This window comes from Salmo salar, chromosome 23 (assembly GCF_965601325.2).
Source record: "Salmo salar chromosome 23, fSalSal1, whole genome shotgun sequence".
In the NCBI taxonomy this organism is placed as follows: domain Eukaryota; kingdom Metazoa; phylum Chordata; class Actinopteri; order Salmoniformes; family Salmonidae; genus Salmo; species Salmo salar.
This window is the reverse complement of record NC_138313.1, coordinates 49,984,700-50,005,000: the sequence shown is the minus strand read 5'-3', so window position 1 is coordinate 50,005,000 and position 20,301 is coordinate 49,984,700. Positions and strand designations below refer to the sequence as shown.

General features: G+C 42.7%; 1 protein-coding gene across 5 annotated transcripts in view; it reads left to right on the top strand.

The window, feature by feature from the left end:
• ddb2 (damage-specific DNA binding protein 2) overlaps nucleotides 1–20,301 on the top strand; it is a 66,240-nt gene that overhangs the window by 13,128 nt on the left and 32,811 nt on the right. For 3 of the 5 annotated variants that reach the window (XM_082968202.1, XM_082968205.1, XM_082968204.1), the window contains exon 1: nucleotides 18,440–18,580. The exons of 1 other annotated variant lie outside the window; for it this stretch is intronic. The gene's annotated coding sequence lies outside the window, so the exon portion shown is untranslated. Of the gene's footprint in view, nucleotides 1–18,439; nucleotides 18,581–20,301 lie in introns of those variants that run through there. One more of the 5 variants, XM_082968207.1, reaches the window with a different exon arrangement.

The window sequence follows — 20,301 nt, the reverse complement described above, 5'->3', positions numbered from 1 at the left end:
GACAGAGCATGAGAGGATCTGCGGAGAAGAACGGGAGAAACTCCCCAAATACAGGTGTGCCAAGCTTGTAGCATCATATCCAAGAAGACTCGAGGCTGTAATCGCTGCCAAAGGCGCTTCAACAAAGTACTGAGTAAAGGGTCTGAATACTTATGTAAATGTGATATCAGTTTTAATGCTTTGTCATTATGGGGTATTGTGATGTCATTATGGGGTATTGTGATGTCATTATGGGGTATTGTGATGTCATTATGGGGTATTGTGATGTCATTATGGGTTATTGTGATGTCATTATGGGGTATTGTGATGTCATTATGGGTTATTGTGATGTCATTATGGGGTATTGTGATGTCATTATGGGGTAATGTGTGTAGATTGATGAGGTAAAAAAGCAATTTAATCCATTTTAGAAGAAAGCTGTAATGTAACAACATGTGGAAAAAGTGAAGGGGTCTGAATACTTTTCCTGAATGCACGTCATATCTCTCTGCGGTCAAATTGCAGTCTACAAATGATTTGTAATTTATGTTCTGGCCCCTCGACCATCCTCTCAGGAAAAAACAAATAGTCCCGTTTGTTGATAGTTGATGATCTCTTGGCTATATCTGGTCACAGCAGCAGACTGTCCATGCTGCCAGCTGCCTTTTACACAGGACACAGGTCCCATGCTGGCTCTGCACATTCACAGAGGAGGGGGGGGGGGGGGGGGGCATGAAATGGCAGCAGGGACAGTCAGCACCTCACCCTTGCTATGATTAATTAACCCTGCCGGTATTATTTAAAGCCTTGAATTAATCATCCAGCAGGGTGAGGGAGAGGTTAGCTGATAGATTAAGGTTAGAGGAAAGTTTGTGGATTTGAAGTGTAAATGTTTGTTTTGCAGTTCTGAAGTACTGTTACTTGCTGCCACATCGAAATAAGCCACACAAAAAAAAAAGCCAGTTCAAATTGACCAGGCCCACGTGCAGATCCTGGTGTTTCTATTGGTAGATATAACTGTAGTATATATTGGTAGATATATTTGTGGTATATAATGGTAGATATATTTGTGGAATATATTGGTAGATATAATTGTAGTATATATTGGTAGATATATTTGTGATATATATTGGTAGATATATTTGTGGTATATATTGGTAGATATATTTGTGATATATATTGGTAGATATATTTGTGGTATATAATGGTAGATATATTTGTGATATATATTGGTAAGTATATTTGTGATATATATTGGTAGATATATTTGTGGTATATATTGGTAGATATATTTGTGATATATATTGGTAGATATATTTGTAGTATATATTGGTAGATATATTTGTGGTATATAATGGTAGATATATTTGTGATATATATTGGTAAGTATATTTGTGGTATATATTGGTAGATATATTTGTGGTATATATTGGTAGATATATTTGTGATATATATTGGTAGATATATTTGTGGTATATAATGGTAGATATATTTGTGATATATATTGGTAAGTATATTTGTGGAATATATTGGTAGATATAATTGTAGTATATATTGGTAGATATATTTGTGGTATATAATGGTAGATATATTTGTGATATATATTGGTAAGTATATTTGTGGTATATATTGGTAGATATATTTGTGATATATATTGGTAGATATAACTGTAGTATATATTGGTAGATATATTTGTGGTATATATTGGTAGATATATTTGTGATATATATTGGTAGATATATTTGTAGTATATATTGGTAGATATATTTGTGGTATATAATGGTAGATATATTTGTGATATATATTGGTAAGTATATTTGTGGTATATATTGGTAGATATATTTGTGGTATATATTGGTAGATATATTTGTGATATATATTGGTAGATATATTTGTGGTATATAATGGTAGATATATTTGTGATATATATTGGTAAGTATATTTGTGGAATATATTGGTAGATATAATTGTGGTATATATTGGTAGATATATTTGTGATATATAATGGTAGATATATTTGTGATATATATTGGTAAGTATATTTGTGGAATATATTGGTAGATATATTTGTAGGTATATATTGGTAGATATATTTGTGGTATATAATGGTAGATATATTTGTGATATATATTGGTAAGTATATTTGTGGAATATATTGGTAGATATATTTGTAGTATATATTGGTAGATATATTTGTGGTATATAATGGTAGATATATTTGTGATATATATTGGTAAGTATATTTGTGGAATATATTGGTAGATATATTTGTAGTATATATTGGTAGATATATTTGTGGTATATAATGGTAGATATATTTGTGATATATATTGGTAAGTATATTTGTGGAATATATTGGTAGATATATTTGTGGTATATATTGGTAGATATATTTGTGATATATATTGGTAGATATATTTGTGATATATATTGGTAAGTATATTTGTGGAATATATTGGTAGATATATTTGTGGTATATATTGGTAGATATATTTGTGATATATATTGGTAGATATATTTGTGATATATATTGGTAGATATATTTGTGATATATATTGGTAAGTATATTTGTGTCAACGCACAATGAGGACAGTGGCAGTCTAGTCTGAGGAAACATCCTGGAACAATGAAACACCAGATTTTTAGCTTCAGGATGACTTTACCCTGGAGTCTGTAGTTCAGGATGACTTTACCCTGGAGTCTGCGGTTCAGGATGACTTTACCCTGGAGTCTGTAGTTCAGGATGACTTTACCCTGGAGTCTGTAGTTCAGGATGACTTTACCCTGGAGTCTGTAGTTCAGGGTGACTTTACCCTGGAGTCTGCAGTTCAGGATGACTTTACCCTGGAGTCTGCGGTTCAGGATGACTTTACCCTGGAGTCTGCGGTTCAGGATGACTTTACCCTGGAGTCTGTAGTTCAGGATGACTTTACCCTGGAGTCTGTAGTTCAGGATGACTTTACCCTGGAGTCTGCGGTTCAGGATGACTTTACCCTGGAGTCTGCAGTTCAGGATGACTTTACCCTGGAGTCTGTAGTTCAGGATGACTTTACCCTGGAGTCTGTAGTTCAGGATGACTTTACCCTGGAGTCTGTAGTTCAGGATGACTTTACCCTGGAGTCTGTAGTTCAGGGTGACTTTACCCTGGAGTCTGCGGTTCAGGATGACTTTACCCTGGAGTCTGTAGTTCAGGATGACTTTACCCTGGAGTCTGTAGTTCAGGGTGACTTTACCCTGGAGTCTGTAGTTCAGGATGACTTTACCCTGGAGTCTGTAGTTCAGGATGACTTTACCCTGGAGTCTGTAGTTCAGGATGACTTTACCCTGGAGTCTGTAGTTCAGGATGACTTTACCCTGGAGTCTGTAGTTCAGGATGACTTTACCCTGGAGTCTGTAGTTCAGGGTGACTTTACCCTGGAGTCTGTAGTTCAGGATGACTTTACCCTGGAGTCTGTAGTTCAGGGTGACTTTACCCTGGAGTCTGTAGTTCAGGATGACTTTACCCTGGAGTCTGTAGTTCAGGATGACTTTACCCTGGAGTCTGCGGTTCAGGATGACTTTACCCTGGAGTCTGTAGTTCAGGATGACTTTACCCTGGAGTCTGTAGTTCAGGATGACTTTACCCTGGAGTCTGTAGTTCAGGATGACTTTACCCTGGAGTCTGTAGTTCAGGATGACTTTACCCTGGAGTCTGTAGTTCAGGATGACTTTACCCTGGAGTCTGTAGTTCAGGATGACTTTACCCTGGAGTCTGTAGTTCAGGATGACTTTACCCTGGAGTCTGCGGTTCAGGATGACTTTACCCTGGAGTCTGCAGTTCAGGATGACTTTACCCTGGAGTCTGCGGTTCAGGATGACTTTACCCTGGAGTCTGCAGTTCAGGATGACTTTACCCTGGAGTCTGTAGTTCAGGATGACTTTACCCTGGAGTCTGCGGTTCAGGATGACTTTACCCTGGAGTCTGTAGTTCAGGATGACTTTACCCTGGAGTCTGTAGTTCAGGATGACTTTACCCTGGAGTCTGTAGTTCAGGATGACTTTACCCTGGAGTCTGTAGTTCAGGGTGACTTTACCCTGGAGTCTGTAGTTCAGGATGACTTTACCCTGGAGTCTGTAGTTCAGGATGACTTTACCCTGGAGTCTGTAGTTCAGGATGACTTTACCCTGGAGTCTGCGGTTCAGGATGACTTTACCCTGGAGTCTGTGGTTCAGGATGACTTTACCCTGGAGTCTGTAGTTCAGGATGACTTTACCCTGGAGTCTGCAGTTCAGGATGACTTTACCCTGGAGTCTGTAGTTCAGGATGACTTTACCCTGGAGTCTGCGGTTCAGGATGACTTTACCCTGGAGTCTGCGGTTCAGGATGACTTTACACTGTTAACAAAGAACATTTCAGCGCTACCAGAGCTTCCACTCACCCACCAACCCACCCACCCCACACACACACACAGGCATGTAGGGGTGATGAAATGTGTCCTCTCTCACCTCGCTGTCTTTCTCTGAACCATCGCTCTCTCTCTCCTCCATGACAGAAGAAAGGACAGAGCAGCTGGGGTTAGGGAGACTTGTCATCGGGTGGATGATGTCTCCCCCTGCCAAACACATCCCAATGTCCCAGGGCAGTGATGGGGACATTGCCCTGTGTATCGTGTTTCCGGATGGAACGTTAAACGTGTATCCTGACTCTCTGTGGTCGCTAAAGAGTCCATGGCACTTATCGTAAGAGTAGGGGTGTTAACCCTGGTGTCCTCGCTAAATTCCCAAGCTGGCCCTCATACCATCATGGTCACCTAATCCTCCCCTGCTTACAATTGGCTCATTCATCCCCCCCCCCCCCTCCTCCTCCTCTCCCCTGTAACTATTCCCCAGGTCGTTGCTGTAAATCAGAATGTGTTCTCAGTCAACTTACCTGGTGAAATAAAATACCGGGTTCAATATATAAATAAAACGCAAGGAGGCATGCGTTCGCGCGCAGGCACACACACACACACACACACACACACACACACACACACACACACACACGCGACAGCCGTAGTACCAGCGGATTATCACTAGCATAGCAGTAAAAGGAGCCAGGTGGCAGCAAGAGTCAAACCCAATGAACTGAATGAACCCAAGCTCATATTGAATAACCAACACTTCACACTACACCTCAGCCTGTTACTGCTACACCTCGGCCTGTTACTGCTACACCTCGGCCTGTTACCTGCTAGACCTCGGCCTGTTACCTGCTAGACCTCGGCCTGTTACCTGCTAGACCTCGGCCTGTTACCTGCTAGACCTCGGCCTGTTACCTGCTAGACCTCGGCCTGTTACCTGCTAGACCTCGGCCTGTTACCTGCTAGACCTCGGCCTGTTACCTGCTAGACCTCGGCCTGTTACCTGCTAGACCTCGGCCTGTTACCTGCTAGACCTCGGCCTGTTACCTGCTAGACCTCAGCCTGGGTTCAGATACCACAGTTGGCTTTAGCCGGCTTGGTACCAGATGGGCTGAGTTGGGTACTAATACTCTATAGGTTCTACTACACCAGGAAAATTCAATCAAACCCAGAAAAAAAAGTATTTTAAATGATTTCAGATTGTATTTGAATCCAGGTGTGTCTACTGCTACTTGACCCGTTAACACACCATTGGACAGATATACTGACAGGTTAGTTAACCCACCATTGGACAGATATACTGACAGGTTAGTTAACACACCACTAGACAGATATACTGACAGGTTAGTTAACACACCACTAGACAGATATACTGACAGGTTAGTTAACACACCACTAGACAGATATACTGACAGGTTAGTTAACACACCACTAGACAGATATACTGACAGGTTAGTTACCACACCACTAGACAGATATACTGACAGGTTAGTTAACACACCACTAGACAGATATACAGATATACTGACAGGTTAGTTAACCCACCACTAGACAGATATACTGACAGGTTAGTTAACCCACCACTGGACAGATATACTGACAGGTTAGTTAACACACCACTGGACAGATATACTGACAGGTTAGTTAACCCACCACTGGACAGATATACTGACAGGTTAGTTAACACACCACTGGACAGATATACTGACAGGTTAGTTAACACACCACTGGACAGATATACTGACAGGTTAGTTAACCCACCACTGGACATAACTTTATAAGGTTATGAGATCAAGGGCTAGAACCCAGGCTATAAATCATAATCTGTTTTATGCGTTTGTTCCCTTTAATTAAAGTAGATTTCTTCTCTGATAATTCACATAAATAGAATAGAACTGTGTGTGTTCAGGGTTTGGATGAAATATATCACATGTAATTGTCTCCAGCTGAAATGTTCAAACATACCTGGACTGTGTTTAATGAGATATATTGCTGAGTGTGTATATGACATGTATTTGACTCACAAAAATGATTTAAATCCAGATTTATGTGTCTCTATGGTCCAGACCTCCATGTGTCTCTATGGTCCAGACCTCCATGTGTCTCTATGGTCCAGACCTCCATGTGTCTCTGTGGTCCAGACCTCCATGTGTCTCTATGGTCCAGACCTCCATGTGTCTATGGTCCAGACCTACGGTCCAGACCTACATGTGTCTATGGTCCAGACCTCCATGTGTCTCTGTGGTCCAGACCTCCATGTGTCTCTATGGTCCAGACCTCCATGTGTCTCTATGGTCCAGACCTCCATGTGTCTCTGTGGTCCAGACCTCCATGTGTCTCTATGGTCCAGACCTCCATGTGTCTCTATGGTCCAGACCTCCATGTGTCTCTATGGTCCAGACCTCCATGTGTCTCTGTGGTCCAGACCTCCATGTGTCTATGGTCCAGACCTACATGTGTCTATGGTCCAGACCTACATGTGTCTATGGTCCAGACCTCCATGTGTCTCTATGGTCCAGACCTCCATGTGTCTCTATGGTCCAGACCTCCATGTGTCTCTATGGTCCAGACCTCCATGTGTCTCTGTGGTCCAGACCTCCATGTGTCTCTATGGTCCAGACCTCCATGTGTCTCTATGGTCCAGACCTCCATGTGTCTCTATGGTCCAGACCTCCATGTGTCTCTATGGTCCAGACCTCCATGTGTCTCTATGGTCCAGACCTCCATGTGTCTTTATGGTCCAGATAGACTAGTAGTGTCAGTATTAGGTTGAATTTACACATTGAACCAGCCAGCCAGGCTTTAGGGTTAAATTACAGAGAGATGATCCCAGGGAAACTTTATCTGTAGAGACCAGTGGAGGAGGCTCAGAGGAGGAAGGGGAGGTTAAACATTAAAAAAAAGTTATCATTTTTAGATAAAACTAAACTAACTATATTCACCTGACCAAATAATTGATTAACATACTGGGTAGCAGTAGCCTCAACAGCACTCTGTAGGATAGCACCATGGTGTAGCCGGAGGACAGCTAGCTTCCGTCCTCCTCTTGGTACATTGACTTCAATACAAAACCTTGGAGGCTCATGGTTCTCACCCCCTTCCATAGACTTACACAGTAATTATGACAACTTCCGGAGGACGTCCTCCAGCCTATCAGAGCTATTGCAGCACGAACTGACATGTTGTCCACTCAATCAAAGGATCAGAGAAAGAAAATCTAGTACTGAAAGCATAAGCTACAGCTAGCTAGCACTGCAGTTGTCACGTCCTGGCCAGTATAAGGGTTAATTGTCATTTTAGTATGGTCAGGACGTGGCAGAGGGTATTTGTTTTATGTGGTTCAGGGTGGTGTATTAGTTAGGAGGGCGTTTGATTTATTATTTCCGGGTTTTGAGTTATGGTCTATGTTGATGTATTTCTATGTGTAGTCTGGTTGATCTGTTTCTATGTTGAGTTAATTGGGGTGGACTTCCAATTGAAGGCAGCTGTGTGGTGTTGCCTTTGATTGGAAGTCCTATATTAGTTGGGTGTGTTTGTCTGTTTAATTGTGGGAGATTGTTCCGTGTTTAGTGTGTGTAAACCTAACAGGACTGTCAGTCTATCGTGCGTTCGTTTTTGTTATTTTGTATGTTCGTTTTGGAATTTATTAAAAGTTCAAAATGAACCATCTCAACTCTGCTACATATTGGTCCTCATTTTCCGATGATGATTTCGCCATATCGTCCTCCGACGAAGAAATCCCTGACAGCAGTGTATAAAATGTAGTGAGTAGTTCACTCAAAGAGAGAGAAAGACAATAGTTGAACAGTTTTGAACAACTTAATTTCTTCAAAATGAAGGAAGGAGCGAGAGAGATTGCTATATTTTGTCATTTTTCCCCCCCCACTTTCACTTACTTAGCTAGGAAATGCAGCTAGCTAGTTTAGCCTACTCAAGCACCCTGCTCAAACAGAGAGGCATGCTATGTTAGCTAGCTGGCTATAACTATCCAACACTGGAACTCTTCCAAGTCAAGGTAAGCTTTTGGTTTTAACAAATTTATTGCCACCGGGGCACGCCAGTGTAACTACTAAACTGCTTACTGACTGTACTGCATGATTGTAGTGGGTTTACCAATGCGGTAGTATTATCTATGGTGACAATGACGTAGGCCTTGTGTAATGGTTAGCAGTTATGATATGAAGGTTTGGCTTGGAAAGGTTTTTTTCCGCCTGGTCACAGACATTTGATGTGTTTGTGCATTGAAGTCCACAAGCGAGGGGGAAAAGGTGAGAGGAGGGGAGGCGTGTAGATGCGAGAAGGAATACAACGTGGCTGCTATGAATGCGAACTGTGTTTACGCGTTATCAGGCTGGGTCTATTCATTCCGCTGATTCTGTTGAAAAAACGTTTCTTAAAAAAACGGAAGCAAACGGAACGAAAACAGGGATAAACAGGGGATTTGATTTGATAAACATACCTGAATTTGTCCAATAGAAACTCTCTTGTTTGTAACTGTTGGGACTAATGATTACACCCTAGATCAGCTAGATGCAGGAAAGAGGGTGCAAGGTGCTATTGAATATGTCTCTGTCTGTCCATGTGTCTCTGTCTGTCACCTTAAATTTGTCTCTTGACATTAAAGTATCATGTAGTAGCCTAAACCTATCAATGTTACATTGAGCTGGATGAATGGAATATGCTGTATAGAAACAAGGCAATAGAAGGAATATAAATGACAGTCATCCAATATGCTGTAATAGAAATAAGGCCATGCTCATAAATTTTAAAAAAAAAGTAATCGTCCTCCCTCATCTTAAAATGGCACCGACCTCCACTGTTATAGACATATATTAATGTGTATATGTCTATACCAGTGCTGCCACACACACACAGACACACACAACACACACACACACACACAGCAATCTCTGGCCCCTTCTATTTATTTTTGCTCTCAGTTCAAAATCTAATTTTTGACGTTGAAATATATATGAACTACAATCTCTTCATTGTCTGCTGAAGTTGCCACGAACAGATACGAACAATTTAATCACATGACTTATTGATGCCCATCAGATGAAAAGTCTCATTGTTTTGTCCAAAAGCATCACCGTCAAAATCAATAATTTACAGTTGGTCTTGGGGGGGGGGGGGGGGGGGGGTCTGTGCTGGTGCAGGCATTGTGATGGAATCTTTGAGTGAGTGAGTGACATTATATAGCATTATATTGTATGTGTAACGGCTGTCTGTGGAAAGAGTAGACCAAGGTGCAGCGGAGTTAGTGTTCATCTTGAATTTTAATACGAACAAAGAGAACACTACAAAAATGAACAAAACACGACAGCAAAAACAGTCCTGTTAGGATACACTCTAAACAGAAACAATTACCCACAAAACCCAAAGGAAAAACAGGCTCCTTTATGTGTGACTCCCAATCAGCAACAACGAACTACAGCTGTGCCTGATTGGGAGCCACACACGGCCCAAAACAAAGAAATACAAAAACATAGAAAAATTAACATAGAACGCCCACCCAAAGAAACACCCTGGCCTGAACAAAAACCCCTCTCTATGGCCAGGGCGTTACAGTATGCAATGAAACAATCAATCAAGTGTCTATTGTCTAATGCCTCCACCCGTCCAGGCCACATGGTGACCGGTACACAAGGTAACCACTCTTAGAATAACAGATCTTATGTTAACGGAACGCAAAAGACGAAGAATCAGATAACGATGAAGAAGAGTACACAGCAGTGACGCTGAATATGAGGCTGTCGATTTAGCTCTCATCCTCCTGTTTGCTTGTTGATTTGTTCTGGGTAACCATAGAGACGCACTGTACGGTGGCTTGGAGGTGACATCTGGGTAACCATAGAGACGCACTGTACGGTGGCTTGGAGGTGACATCTGGGTAACCATAGAGACGCACTGTACGGTGGCTTTGAAGGTGACATCTGGGTAACCATAGAGACGCACTGTACGGTGGCTTTGAAGGTGACATCTGGGTAACCATAGAGACGCACTGTACGGTGGCTTGAAGGTGACATCTGGGTAACCATAGAGACGCACTGTACGGTGGCTTTGAAGGTGACATCTGGGTAACCATAGAGATGCACTGTACGGTGGCTTTGAAGGTGACATCTGGGTAACCATAGAGACGCACTGTACGGTGGCTTGGAGGTGACATCTGGGTAACCATAGAGATGCACTGTACAGTGGCTTGAAGGTGACATTTGTCTTGCAATGTGCCTGCCTCCTGCCACCACACTGCTATAAAAACTTCCTGGTTCTGACAGTTCACACCGGAAGCAGCTGAGCAGAGGAGCTTTTAGGGAGGTGCATAACACCCTGACCTTTTATCAATTGCTCGTCCTAATATTTATATATTCCTTAATTCCATTCTTTTACTTTTAGATTTGTGTGTATTTGTTGTGAATTGTTAGATACTACTGCACAGTTGGAGCTAGGAACACAAGCGTTACGCTACACCCCAAATAACATCTGCTAAACGTGTGTGTGTGACAAATAAAATGTAATTCGAATTAGATTTGCTCAACAGCCTCCATCCTCTCTTGCCTCCTTTTTTTTTTTGGGGGGGGGGGGGGGAAGGTCAAAGGTTAATGGAGGAGAGTTAAATAAGTAGCATATTGTTTATTATTTATTTTTTAAACGTGTGTCTTCTGACAAAACAGCAGATTCAGAAAGTGTGGTAGATTTCAAAACTGTTCTGCCGTAGGATAAACATGTATCCTCAATCAAAGGTGGCTATGGAGGAGGGGAGGACAGTCTTCCGTTCACCTACTAACTGATTCACACACTCCTCAACCACATCGGTCACAGACGATGGAGGACAGAAGACGGTCTTTTGGCCAAACGAGAATCTCCCTGTCTGTCTGTCTGTCTGTCTGTCTGTCTGTCTGTCTGTCTGTCTGTCTGTCTGTCTGTCTGTCTGTCTGTCTGTCTGTCTGTCTGTCTGTCTGTCTGTCTGTCTGTCTGTCTGTCTGTCTGTCTGTCTGTCACACACACACACACCCTCCCTCTTATTCTGTCTGCTGGAGTTTGGACAAAGGGCTGGTAGGATTCATGTTATTTATTCCAAGTCCTTCCCCACTAAAACTGGCAATAGCCTGACTGTCCCAGTAACATTAAAGTAGGTTAACTATTAAAGTCACAAGATGTTGGTGAAGGGAGGACGGTTAAAACTAATGACTGGAATGGACTTAAAAACAGAAAGCACGTGTTTGATACCATTCCATTCCAGCCATTACTATGAACCTGACCTCCCTAATTAAGGTGCCACCAGCCTCCTGTGATTAAAGTGCAGTTGGTTACAGGTCTTGTCCTTAGACTGAGAGCACGTGATACGATCGCTCAAGTTATAAAGCTATATTTGAGTGTGGTGTGAGTGACCCGTGCTAGTCTGTGAATGATGGTATTTAATGAAGTGTTGGAATGAAGGTGGCCTCTTTAGCACCATTACAGACATAACGGCAACTTATAAATGAGGCTGGTGTGTCTGTGGTCAGGTTTCACTAGTGGTAGTCCAAGGTCAGAGTGTTTACCAGGCAGGGTGCTGGCTGGCCAAGTCATTTCTGTTCCCTATTTCTGTAACTGTCCTTTTCATTCTTCAGCAAGGTGTTGGGTGCTGTGGTGTAACCTCCAAGCAGGGCCAAACCAGACCAAGGTGTTGGGTGCTGTGGTGTAACCTCCAAGCAGGGCCAAACCAGACCAAGGTGTTGGGTGCTGTGGTGTAACCTCCAAGCAGGGCCAAACCAGACCAAGGTGTTGGGTGCTGTGGTGTAACCTCCAAGCAGGGCCAAACCTTACCAAGGTGTTGGGTGCTGTGGTGTAACCTCCAAGCAGGGCCAAACCAGACCAAGGTGTTGGGTGCTGTGGTGTAACCTCCAAGCAGGGCCAAGCCAGACCAAGGTGTTGGGTGCTGTGGTGTAACCTCCAAGCAGGGCCAAACCTTACCAAGGTGTTGGGTGCTGTGGTGTAACCTCCAAGCAGGGCCAAACCAGACCAAGGTGTTGGGTGCTGTGGTGTAACCTCCAAGCAGGGCCAAGCCAGACCAAGGTGTTGGGTGCTGTGGTGTAACCTCCAAGCAGGGCCAAACCTTACCAAGGTGTTGGGTGCTGTGGTGTAACCTCCAAGCAGGGCCAAACCAGACCAAGGTGTTGGGTGCTGTGGTGTAACCTCCAAGCAGGGCCAAACCTTACCAAGGTGTTGGGTGCTGTGGTGTAACCTCCAAGCAGGGCCAAACCAGACCAAGGTGTTGGGTGCTGTGGTGTAACCTCCAAGCAGGGCCAAGCCAGACCAAGGTGTTGGGTGCTGTGGTGTAACCTCCAAGCAGGGCCAAACCTTACCAAGGTGTTGGGTGCTGTGGTGTAACCTCCAAGCAGGGCCAAACCAGACCAAGGTGTTGGGTGCTGTGGTGTAACCTCCAAGCAGGGCCAAGCCAGACCAAGGTGTTGGGTGCTGTGGTGTAACCTCCAAGCAGGGCCAAACCTTACCAAGGTGTTGGGTGCTGTGGTGTAACCTCCAAGCAGGGCCAAACCAGACCAAGGTGTTGGGTGCTGTGGTGTAACCTCCAAGCAGGGCCAAGCCAGACCAAGTGTACCAGAGTCACTGACAGAGACAGCTGGCTGGCTTGCCCACTCACCACACACAGTGATCAGAGCTCCTAACCACAGGACCGCCCACCACACCACCCACGCCTCTGATTGGCTAGCATTTAGCAAGATGCATGGCTGTAATTGTAATGAACCCTGTCATGTGACCAGGGCGGGGGGTGAAGCAGAGAAAGGTGGCCATTTCTCAGATTCCCATCAGCCACAATGGAGAGTAATTAAGAGTAGAGTGGTGTAAATACTGTAATACTGTAAATCAGAGTAGTTAGAGTGGTGTAAATACTGTAAATCAGAGTAGTTAGTGGTGTGGTGTAAATACTGTAAATCAGAGTAGTTAGAGTGGTGTAAATACTGTAATACTGTAAATCAGAGTAGTTAGAGTAGTGTGGTGTAAATACTGTAATACTGTAAATCAGAGTAGTTAGAGTGGTGTAAATACTGTCAATCAGAGTAGTTAGAGTGGTGTAAATACTGTAATACTGTAAATCAGAGTAGTTAGAGTAGTGTAAATACTGTAAATCAGAGTAGTTAGAGTGGTGTGGTGTAAATACTGTAATACTGTAAATCAGAGTAGTTAGTGGTGTAAATACTGTAAATCAGAGTAGTTAGAGTGGTGTAAATACTGTCAATCACAGCTTGATTTCTCTGCTAAGTGTGCTTGAGGCCAGGAGGAGGGGAGTAAACACTGAAGGTCGCATAAACATTGACTGCATCCATAATGGAACGCTTAGGACCAGCCGTGGCTATTTTTACAATCAATACCTTTTGCAATAACCTCGAGGGAGGATTAACAAGATGCCACAGTATATTGTGATGAAAGACCCTTCATGTTTGGAAATCAATCAGTGAACCATGTGGATAATGTTTGGCTCTGAGGAGCCTCCACTGGACCGCTCTAGAATGGACCGCTCTAGAATGGACCCGGTCTAGAATGGACCGCTCTAGAATGGACCGCTCTAGAATGGACCACTCTAGAATGGACCTGCTCTAGAATGGACTGGTCTAGAATGGGACCGCTCTAGAATGGACCCGCTCTAGAATGGACAGCTCTAGAATATCACAACTCTAGAATGGACCCGCTCTAGAATGGACCGCTCTAGAATGGACCGCTCTAGAATGGACCGGTCTAGAATGGACCGCTCTAGAATGGACCGCTCTAGAATGGACCGCTCTAGAATGGACCGAAATGTACATTTCCCAGTTAATGTAATTAATGAAACTTAGTTAAAAACAAAAAAAATGGACTGCAGGGTTTGTTTTAAATCGTTTCCAGTATTTCAGGCTGTCAAGAAAAGTGACGTGAACAGCCTGAAATACTGAGGGAATTGAATTAGAATGTGGAATTGTTATTACAATTTTTTTATTTTTTTACAAATACAGATTTTTTCTGGGGATGTTTCAGCACCCTTACTTTCTGCGGCTGTGCTACGGGGTAATGATCACTCCCTACTGTCCACTCCTTCCATACCTCCCACTCACAGATTCCTGCCATCACATTAGATACCAGAGTGAGGGTCCAACTCATTCCCTGTGAACTCTATGAATCCCGGTCCAATCATTCAGGCACACTGGATTCTATCAGATCTTCTATCACTTGGCCATGTTTTATAAAGAGAGTCCTGCAGGCTGGGAGGTGTTGTTTTTTTATGCATCACCCCCCCCCCCCCCCCCCAAATCTCTTTTCCTTCCAGAACGTTCTTAGTTTATTTTGTGGGAATAAGAACAGCTGTTAAACTCTGCTCAGTACATTTTAGTCATATTTATAATATCCAGTCTAGCGCTGCCATCTAGTGTTCATTCATTGTCAATTTTTTTTTTTTTTAATAAAGTAATTTAGCAGACACTTATCCAGAGAGATTACAGTAGTGAGTTCATACACTTTTCATACTAGTCCCCCGTGGGACAACCCACAACCTTGGCATTGAAAGGAGCCATGCTCTACCAACTCAGCCACGTGGTAATATTAATAAACAGGGATATATTTGAATTGTGTCCCATAACTTACGTTTGTTAGGCGTTTCAGCACTTTACGCCTCAATAACTCATTACATTGTTTATCGTAAAAATAAAAACACACACAAAAAAAAGGTGCTTTTGAAAGGAATTTAATTAAAAAAAATGAGTGTTACAATTAATGCTGTGCAGATCAGTTTAGTTTGAGCCTGAAGAAAATATCTTGAAACCTTTATTTAGAAATATTATATTATTATATATATATTATGTAAATATAATACCAACTGAACATGAATGATGGTTTGAACTAAATAATACCACAACAAGAGACAGAAAAACTCACGATACAAAATGTATCCAAACATTTATCAAGCAGACAGAGCACTAACTGATCTGGGACAATGCTACTCTTCAGTGACATCCCACTATGTGTCAGTTAACGAAAATACAACGGTCCTAAAAACAATCGTTGAGAAAATCCAAAAGGTACGTGTGAAAACGAATGAAGCATTGTTGGACTGTGGGACCGTTAGTTATGAAACAACACCGCAGTCCATCTTTGGCTGAATCATGATGCTTACATTCAGTTAATACTGGCTTCATATGTGATCACACACCAAAATATAAAATATTTTACAAAATAGGCTTTGGTGAACTATATTATATATATATTACACGTATACAGTGGGGGGGAAAAGTATTTGATCCCCTGCTGATTTTGTACGTTTGCTCACTGACAAAGAAAGCATCAGTCTATAATTTTAATGGTAGGTTTATTTGAACAGTGAGAGACAGAATAACAACAAAAAAATCCAGAAAAACGCATGTCAAAAATGTTATAAATTGATTTGCATTTTAATGAGGGAAATAAGTATTTGACCCCCTCTCAATCAGAAAGATTTCTGGCTCCCAGGTGTCTTTTATACAGGTAACGAGCTGAGATTAGGAGAACACTCTTAAAGGGAGTGCTCCTAACCGCAGCTTGTTACCTGTAAAAATGACACCTGTCCACAGAAGCAATCAATCAATCAGATTCCAAACTCTCCACCATGGTGTTAGGGTTTAACCAACTATTTGTTTGCATAACCAATATAATACAACTATTTAAACCTATATAATAAAATTAGTTGTGGTGCATAACTTATGAATACCAATGCTAAACATAAGAGGTTTATATTGTATTAACATAGATTGAGCAACATATAATAGATATGACTAACTGGAGGGTTGCTGGCTAGTAGTGTAGGCTGAGTAGACTCGTGACACACACACACACAATGCCTGGTTGTGGGGCCGCTCAAGGACAGGTGTACGGGAGGGGCTGGTAGAATGGAAGATGGCTGTAGCATAAAAGCAGAAACTGTCCTAACTGTAGCATAAAAACAGGCACTGTCCTTGGGTGTCTGACTCTCGGGTACACACACGAAGATAAGCTAGAAGACAACTATGCCTGGCAACAAAGATGCGTCTAGAGGCTGGGACCAGCCTGCACGCCAACGATAGGCTGGAGTAAGTCTAAAACACACCTAAGCCTCTACTATGACAGGCCCTCAGGGAGAGGGAACTACGTCTGTCAAGAAGTATTTAAGGAAGAACTTATGATGTCATTTCAGTTCTCTGTTTGCCCTGCGAGGTGTTACAGTGAACCCGTATATACGAAGATTGCATTTACCATTATTCTGCTTGACTAATTCTATTAATAAACAGCTGAAAATATATTCAGTAGCCTAGTGTTAAATTTTGTTCTGATACCAGAATAGAATTGACGCAGCCCTAACAATGGCCAAGACCAAAGAGCTCTCCAAGGACATCAGGGACAAGATTGTAGACCTACACAAGGCTGGAATGGGCTACAAGACCATCGCCAAGCAGCTTGGTGAGAAGGTGACAACAGTTGGTGCGATTATTCGCAAATGGTAGAAACACAAAAGAACTGTCAATCTCCCTCGGCCTGGGGCTCCATGCAAGATCTCACCTCGTGGAGTTGCAATGATCATGAGAGCGGTGAGCAATCAGCCCAGATCTACACGGGAGGATCTTGTCAATGATCTCAAGGCAGCTGGGACCATAGTCACCAAGAAAACAATTGGTAGCACACTACGTCGTGAAGGACTGAAATCCTGCAGCGCCCGCAAGGTCCCCCTGCTCAAGAATCACATATACATGCCCGTCTGAAGTTTGCCAATGAACATCTGAATGATTCAGAGGACAACTGGGTGAAAGTGTTGTGGTCAGATGAGACCAAAATGGAGCTCTTTGGCATCAACTCAACTCGCCGTGTTTGGAGGAGGAGGAATGCTGCCTATGACCCCAAGAACACCATCCGCACCGTCAAACATGGAGGTGGAAACATTATGCTTTGGGGGTGTTTTTCTGCTAAGGGGACAGGACAACTTCACCGCATCAAAGGGACGATGGACGGGGCCATGTACTGTCAAATCTTGGGTGAGAACCTCCTTCCCTCAGCCAGGGCATTGAAAATGGGTCGTGGATGGGTATTCCAGCATGACAATGACCCAAAACACACGGCCAAGGCAACAAAGGAGTGGCTCAAGAAGAAGCACATTAAGGTCCTGGAGTGGCCTAGCCAGTCTCCAGACCTTAATCCCATAGAAAATCTGTGGAGGGAGCTGAAGGTTCGAGTTGCCAAACGTCAGCCTCGAAACCTTAATGACTTGGAGAAGATCTGCAAAGAGGAGTGGGACAAAATCCCTCCTGAGATGTGTGCAAACCTGGTGGCAAACTACAAGAAACGTCAGACCGCTGATTGCCAACAAGGGTTTTGCCACCAAGTACTAAGTCATGTTTTGCAGAGGGGTCAAATACTTATTTCCCTCATTAAAATGCAAATCATTTTATAACATTTTTGACATGCGTTTTTCTGTTATTCTGTCTCTTACTGTTCAAATAAACCTACCATTAAAATTATAGACTCATTATTTCTTTGTAAGTGGGCAAACGTACAAAATCAGCAGGGGATCAAATACTTTTCCCCCCTCACCGTAGCCTAGTGGTTAGAGCGTTAGACTAGTAACCGAAAGGTTTCTAGATCAAATCCCTGAGCTGACAAGGTAAAGATATGTCATTCTGCCCCTGAACAAGGCAGTTAACCCACTGTTCCTAGGCCGTCATTATAAATAAGAATTTGTTCTTAACTGACTTGCCTATTTAAATAAAGGTCAAATAAAAGTGACCAGTGTTGAATGACTATATACATAGGGTAGAGTACCGGGTGGTAGGCGGCTAGTAGCAGTAACTAAGGTTTCGGTTTGCGATATTAGCAATCTAACGTTAGCTAAAGAAATCGGTTACTGGTATTTGCAGATAAATCATTGCAATCGCAACATTTATACTCACGTAAATTGTTATCGTTAGATTTTCTCAACTCAGTCTCCTTGTTCACTTCTCCACTAGTTTCAAATCCGCTCCGCTAATTTCAACCAATCAGCGTAGACTGAACCAGCGGAAGTTCCACCCAACTATTTCCGGTGTATAACTTCCTGAATCCAACATTTCCAACATGCCGCCTGCCGGGCAGAAGATGTAACACAGAGACGTTACAAAACACTGGACTCTCACTTACATAAAGCGCTTCTCACGTGTAGTGTGTGCATGAAAATAACAGTTCAACCGAGAAAAAGGAGCATTGTACTGGTAATGTATTTTCATGTCATTTGAAGAACATGCACTTACATAGTCAGGCTTGTTGTCCGGACGTCGCGTTAGTCGTTTGTTGTTGTGCAACTATTAAATCAAATAAAAAGTTTATTGGTCGTGTTACGTGTACACAGTTTGGCAGACGGTAAACCGGGTGCAGCGAAATGCATACGTTACTAGCTCCTAACAATGCAGTAAAATGTCAAATAGGTACACGAATAATCAATAAAAACAACTAATAAAGATGCATTTACACAAGAGATACTAGGAATGATATGTACAGTAGTAGATATATTACAGTGCGCTAAGAATCCAGTATATAAATACATGTGCGGTGTGTATAAACAGTGTAACTAAAATGCAATTCAGTAGTAGAAATATTAGAATGAGCTATGTCGAGAATACAGTATATAAATACACAGTACAACACCCCGTAGCAAAATGGATAGAATTACAGGGAATTAGGGACAGATCGAAATTTACCAGTGGTGGGGGGTGGTCCCAAATAGGGTGTGTTTTGGGTTTTTTTTCCCTCCGGTTTACATTTGCCCATCTGCTAATATTTCCCTATAAACAATGGCATGACTTATTTTTTGATATGACCCTAATAAAGTTTAGATATGTTTTTGAAGGTTTGTTATGGTGTGGCTATTATTATTATTAATATTATTAAGCTTTAGCTACTGCAGGCCTATGATATGAAGGCAGTTCATCCCGGATGCCTTTGCATGCAATGCCCTGATACATTTAGTGTTCAAATCTCTGACAGATGAACCATGAGGTGGACAATTATTGTTTTAGGAAAGTAGCCCCCCCAAAAAAAGGTTATAAAGTTTTGCTTATGCTACACAAGGAATAGTGTTTTTGTAATTTGTTATAGGCTGCTTTTAAGGACATGTAATTGTGGCTCATTTGGCCAACATCCCTCGTTTATTGATGGCGCTGGCTTCGCCAGGTTGGATTGAGAATGCATATGGATGTCCATTACATTTCTCAAATGTCCGGGTAAATTTAAATATACACTGTCATGTTGTCCAGCGCCAAAATTTTCCTAAAGGAAACTCTGAAATAGCATATTGTTTTTTTTATGAAGATTTTAGAATATTCACATCAAAATCTGTAGCCAATTGGATGGAAATCTAGCTGTAGACTCCCTAAAGACACCCTGTAGACACCCTGTAGACACCCTGAAGACTCCCTAAAGACACTCTGAAGACACCCTAAAGACGCCCTGAAGACACCCTAAAGACGCCCTGAAGACGCCCTGAAGACGCCCTGAAGACGCCCTGAAGACGCCCTGAAGACACCCTGAAGACACCCTGAAGACACCCTGAAGACACCCTGAAGACACCCTGAAGACACCCTGAAGACTCCCTAAAGACACCCTGAAGACGCCCTAAAGACACCCTGAAGACTCCCTAAAGACACTCTGAAGACACCCTAAAGACGCCCTGAAGACACCCTAAAGACGCCCTGAAGACGCCCTGAAGACACCCTGAAGACGCCCTGAAGACGCCCTGAAGACGCCCTGAAGACACCCTGAAGACACCCTGAAGACACCCTGAAGACTCCCTAAAGACACCCTGAAGACGCCCTAAAGACACCCTGAAGACTCCCTAAAGACACTCTGAAGACACCCTAAAGACGCCCTGAAGACACCCTAAAGACGCCCTGAAGACGCCCTGAAGACGCCCTGAAGACGCCCTAAAGACGCCCTG